Raw genomic sequence first — 6564 nt, 5'->3', positions numbered from 1 at the left:
AAGCTTCAGCTTCAGTTATGCATCCAACCACTGCTGTGTCGCAAACTTTACAATATGACAGCCTTGGAGCAGTGGCTGTTTACCAACACGCAGTTTGTGCACCAACCTTTGTTTATGTAGATGCACAGAACCCCCCGGGCTTTTCCAGAGAGGTGGTTGCGGTCCGCTCGAAAGAGCTGCCGGCTGGCGAGGTGGAAAGCTAAGTCCGGTATAGAATCATTCAGCCAGGTTTCTGTGAGACAGATCACAGCGCAGTTCCTCATCTCCTCAGAAACATTCAGCCTAATCCGCAACAGATCCAGTTTGTTGTCCAGGGCGCGGACGTTGGACAGGAAACGTCCGCTGCGCTTCCCCCTCTTCTGCCTGCATTCGCACCTCCTCCGCCGGCCCTTTGTCTGCAGCACTCCGTTCTTCCATGCTGGAGTTCGGAGGAGTCGTAGCCTGCTCAGCGTAACAAGTGTTGTTGTCCATAGTAGCTGTTTTGCTGACCAAACTGCCCTTAATCCCAAAAAGTTCAGTTTGGTTATAGTTCACACGCGAGGGGCGTATGGTATTACGCTCAGAATCGATGTGAAAACAATTTTTAAAAACGCCAGTTAGTCAGCCCGAAAGGCATGACAAGATATTCATAATGGCCGGTAGGGGTGTTGAGGGCTGTCTTCCACTCGTCTCCCTCACGGATCTGCATGAGGTGGTAAGCATTCCTTAGATCCAGTTTAGTAAAAATGGTGGCCTCCTGAATGCGTTCAAATGCAGTGTTCATTAGGGGTAAAGGGTAGCGATTCTTCACTGTGATGTCATTGAGGCCCCGAAAGTCGATGCACGGACGTAAGGTCCCATTCTTCTTGCAGACGAAGAAGAACTCTGCCCCTGCCAGTGAAGAAGATGGACGGATGATGCCAGCTTTGAGGGCCTCACTGATGTAGTCTCTCATGGCTTTTTCTTCTGGACAGGATAGGGAGTACAATCAACCCTTGGGGGGACAAGTACTGGGCTGAAGATCAATGGCACAGTCATAAGGTCGATGAGGTGGCAAAGAGGTGGCTCGATGTTTGCTAAACGCCTCTCTCAGGTCATGGTATTGTTCCGGAACTTGCGAGATGTCAGGTTCCTCTTGTAGGTGTTTGGATCTGGCTGCTTCGGGGGTCTTTGCGCCTTGGAGGCAGGTCAACAGGCAGTGAGAGCTCCAGCCCAGCACCTCTCAACGAGTCCAGTCCAGGTGTGGGTTGTGGAGACGTAACCAGGTGGCGCCCAGGATGATGGGGATGTCAGGTGAGTTGATTATTAAAAACTTGATGGATTCATGGTGATTTCCCCCGACGATCAGTCTGACTGGTTTGGTCTCAAGCTCGACCTGATGAAGAACATGACCGTCAATAGCTTGAACCTCAGTGTTCCTCATACTTTGTTTTAATCTGAGCTTGAGTGACCGGGCTAATCCAGCATCCATAAGCTCAGTGTCCACACCAGAGTCTACAAACACTGCCTGGGGGTAAGGTCATTCATTAACTAGGATCTGTGCTTGTAAGGTAACCAGACAAGACGGGCTAGCTGCTCTCCTCTGATTGAACAGACCACTTCTAATCCCTGAAGGTACTGACCTCTTAATCGGACACATGGGAAGCTGATGTTCCACGCTGCCACAGTAGAAGCAGAGTCCGTCCCTCATCCTCTGTTTCCTCTCTGATGTGGACAATCTGAACAGACCGATCTGCACTTATAGCTGCTAAGGCATGAAAGTCAATGATGTATTCGTTAACGCGTTGCTGCCTTGTTTAATTCTCCATAAACCCCTTGCGGCTTCTCTTTAAGGCGGAGAGGGATCAAACACCCAAATAAGCTCTCGAGCAAAGCTCCTATAGTCATAGCAAAGAGGCGAATCCTGTTGCCACTCTGCTGTGCCCCAGATCTTAGCCTTGCCGGTCAGCCGAGATATTACAAAGGCTACCCTAGCTCGTTCTTGTTTCTGATGGAAACAAGGACGGTTGTAATTCAAAATTAATTTCACATTTCTTAAGGAACGGGAGGCACTGACTGGACTCACCTCCAAAAGCCTCCGGAGGGAGTAAACGAGGCTCATGAAGGTGACATAGTATTGCTGAGGCGACTGACCAGTTTAAACCTCCTGAACTGCGGAAGGCGCTGTGGCAACTGACATGTTGATTAACAATGACGTAATTTCCTGAACGTTAGCTTCTAGCTTTGAGATAGCATCTTCAACACTAGCGCGCCACTCCTGTGAGGGCGACGGGTCTATAATGGCCAGATTATACTGACAAGAATCAGTTTGTGGACCCAGTAATTCATCCTCAACACAGGAGTAAACGATTAACACGTCTTTATTAAATGACAACCAGAAAGCAACATGTAGCAGCAGGGTCACCGATCGAGAGGTCCACATCCGAAAAACAGGCGGGGGTCGATGTCCAGTTGTCCGAGATCCAGCAAATGTCTGACGGGGGCAAGGCGTAGGAGTAAATCCAAGAGACGTGAAAGGGTTATATGCACAGGGAGTCGGTTCGAGAATGCTGGAGAATTACTTGCTGGTTGGCATTCATAATCTGGCACTGAGGGAGAGCAGAGGAGGAGGATATATAGGGCGTGGCCCAGGTGTAAGGAATGTAATTAGGAGAGGAATGCAGGTGACCAGAAAAGGCATGATTACAAATGTGACATGACATGAGACAGGCAGACATGATCATTACAAAAAGAGAGAATGCAAATGTTAACAATTACCTTTTTTGGATCCATGTGCAGAGGCACTGTGGATGCAGAGTCGGAGTCAAGAGTGGTGAGACTTTGACTTGAGGGATCTCAGTCCTTCCATCCAACCTAAAAGTTGGATGAAAGGACTGCAGGCAAATGCGACCCAATTCAGATTTTTTTGCTCCTATGCAGCACATATCAGGTTTTTTCATCGCAGTGTGAATGTGACAAATCTAATTTTCTTATCCGACCCAGGCCTTATCCGTATGTGGTACTGAACTGAATACACATCCAATGTTTTTCCAAATCGGCCGCAGCCTTAGATTAATATATGACTATGTGGGACCCGAGTGGTAAATTTAATGTAATAAAACTGCAGGAAATGTGGCAGGGTTTTAAAAATGAGCTAATAAAATTGACAATAATTTATTAAAAGACAAATGCTAAAAAAAAGATAAAATGCAGAGCAATACTATGCAGCAGAGTCAGTGGATAAGTCTGTGGAAAAACGTTAGACACGGAGTCTTAGCCAGGCGAGGGGAGGGCGTGGTCCTCTCTCTGGCGCTCGGTCTCCTCTCGCCATCAGCTGACTGATCCTGGGCAGCAACCAGCAGCAGGTTCTTCCGCGGCCACCAGCAGGCGAATCTTGGCAGCGATCCAGTCCCTCGTTCTCCACGACAGCCAATCGTCCGATCCTCGACGGCGTCCATCAATTCGAACCTTTGCGGCAACCTCCATTCCTTCCGACCCGCTGCCCCTGCACCTTTGGCCTATCCGGTACCCTTTCTTGCGCTTCAACTGCACAGCTACCCTTTTATTTCCGATTTCCCGGTCTGCATGCTGCTTAACTAATGAAGAACACCTGCGCCGCCAAAGTGGGCGTTTCCGGCTGCGGGTGGTAACGTCGCCTCAAAAGCAAAAACATAAAATCAGCAAAACATGCAACACAGCAACCCAAAACAAATAACCCAAAATAAAGCCAATAGGAAAAACATAACTTCAAACACCACAGCAAATATAAAATACAAAAAGTTAACTCAAAAAAATGTCACATTGCCACAGCAACAGTAACATAAACTTTAGACAAACTGGGCTCACTTTGTAGAGGAGCAACTCTGATTTCCTCGTCTCTGACACTGATACCTTTGTTGTGATTGGCTAACTAATTGTTCAATCAAACTGATGCCTAATGTGTGCAGCCTAAGTTTGTGTGAATCAGTGTTTGTTCCCTCCAAACATGGCTACAGTTCAGCTCGCTCTGCTACAGAAAATATTTGTAAGTATTAACATGTAGCTATAGTTCATAAATGTAGATAATGAACCAGCAGGGTCAACTATAGAAGCATGTGATGTGTTTAAATGGGACACAGAAGCAGGAATATGAGTTTAAAAAAATAATTAAACAAATTTAACAACCAAAGTTATTGTTCTGAAACATAATGAGCACTTAAGACAAAATATTAAATGAGGTTACTAGTTATACTTTGGCTCTCAGGTGTGCCCTTGTAGCCTGTATTATGTGTTAATATCTGTAAAATATCAATATCAGTCCCAAACTAAAAAGAGGTACTAAAGTGAGTAAACACCAAAATGAAAAAATAAATAAATAAAAAAAACTCCAAGGGTGGAAAGAAAGTGTAGAAGTTGTAGATGTGGATTTATTGTCTTTATTTATTTAATTGTTTATCAGGAAGGTGCTGTTGGGAACTGAACTCTTCTTCCAGGGAGTCCTGCTTTAAGTATCAGAGTTTTAGTCCTCAGTTTAACCAGCTGAGGGTGAGAGTGTTGGTGATACGGGGTCTGCCACACCGCAGTAGGACACTTCCAGGACCATCACAGTCCTGTTCTCTGTAGATCCAGGAGGGGAGGCTCATTCGGTGACTGGATAGTGTCCAACAACAGCAGATAAATGCAGTGACTTCTCACCTCCATTTGTGGGAGCTTATTGTGTGAATGCCAATTTAGAATTTACTTCATCCTACTTACTTGAATTGATCTTTTTATGCTACTTTTAGTTTTTAGCTAGTGTTTGGTTCTTTCACACTGCTTTTCTTTTTTTTAACAGAAAATGCAGTTTTTCTAATTTTTGTGTTGACATTTTTTCAGTGAAAGCAATAAGAATCAAAAGCCCTCAGAGATGTCTCACATGGTGAATTTTGGGGTACAGCTGGAGATGTATGAAATCAGAACAAATGATGGGTTTAGTTAAACAGTATTAAATAACCCTCTGATAGTTTTTTTTCTTCATAATTTAGTTTGATCTCTCTGAAATACATCATGAAGATTTTGAATAAGACAACTGACCACACTAATCCTTAGTTGTGATGTGGATCAGCAGTTGTGCAACTACAGATGCTCAATGCATATCCAACACATCTTCCCTGTGGAGCAACATAAAAATGAAACATACTCAAAGGATTTATTACAGTGTAGCTGTCGGGTCTGCAACCTGCAGCCCTGGAAACACATGGCCCCTCAGCAATGGCTCTATGCAAGTTTTGCCCAAAATGACATGAACCTGAGTGATGTTTAGATTTGAACACTTAATAGAAATGGGTACTTTCAGAAGATTCATTGCATTTATTGGAATTTCTGCAGCAAAATGTAGGTTGGGCAGCTTGAAGTACACATAACAGTTATTATAAAGGCACTGTGTGTCATAAACCAGGGAATATTTTTGGAGCAGTCCGGCAGCTGAACAGACACAGGAAACCAGGAGTGTACAGGTAAGTGATTTATTTACAGTGCAGGAGAAATATTTTACAGGATGAACGTCGGGATCTGAAAGAGCGAAACACACGGTAAGTATGGCGGAGTGAAAACGCGAGGTATCTACAAAGGGTAAGTGATGGTTGGAAATTAAAGTCCTTACGACAGGGCGGCGGGTCCAACACTTGGAGAAGCAAGCAGTGGTGAGTTCGGGTTCCAGGGTGAGAATCCTTCCAGTGGTGAGTTATTCCTTCCAGATGGTATAGTGAAGCAGACAGACAGGCACGGGAGGGAGGTAGTATGAGCGTTAGCAGAGGTCTCAGGTAAAAACGAAAACCAGACCGGATCCACGAGGCAGAAGGTAATTCCTGAGGCACACAGCGAGACAGAGTTAGTCAAACTCGGAATAACAAATCTTATTTAGTACAGAGGCTCAGCGACTTTACCACAAGCAGGTAATGCTCCAGCGCTGGTCTGGTCTCTGCCACCGCCACCGCCTTAAATACACCTGTCCTTGCCATTAGTCAGATCACTCGCAGGTGATGAGGGAGAGTTGACGAGACGTCAATCGGTCGTCTGGCCATGCCTACCAGGAAGTACTCACAAACACAAACCCCAGAAAAACCACCTTCACCACAGTACCCCCCCCTTAATAGTCGCCTCCAGGCGACCCAGGACGTCTCTCAGGATGTTCTCTATAAAAGGTGGTAATGAGGTCCGGGTCCAAGATAAAAGACCTTGGAACCCAGGAGCGTTCTTCCGGACCATACCCCTCCCAGTCCACGAGGTATTGGAACCCCCTCCCTCGTCGTCGGACGTCCAGTATCCTGCGGACCGTAAAAGCAGGATGGTCGTCAATGATCCGGGTGGGTGGGGGGAGGTCGGTAGGAGGGCACAGAGCACTAACCGACACGGGTTTTACTTGAGACGTGTGGAACGTGGGATGAATGCTCATGGAAGTGGGTAAACGCAGTCTGACGGCAGTGGGGTTGATTATTCGCTCAATGGTGTATGGTCCAATAAATCTAGGAGAGAGTTTCTTCGGAGTGTCTTTAAGATGAATATCTCGTGTGGAAAGCCATACCTGTTGCCCTTCCTGGTACTTGGGGGCTGCAACTCGATGACGGTCAGCAAACCTTCGGTTCTGTC

This window comes from Kryptolebias marmoratus, linkage group LG24 (genome assembly GCF_001649575.2).
Source record: "Kryptolebias marmoratus isolate JLee-2015 linkage group LG24, ASM164957v2, whole genome shotgun sequence".
Taxonomy (NCBI): domain Eukaryota; kingdom Metazoa; phylum Chordata; class Actinopteri; order Cyprinodontiformes; family Rivulidae; genus Kryptolebias; species Kryptolebias marmoratus.
This window is presented reverse-complemented; position numbering follows the sequence as displayed.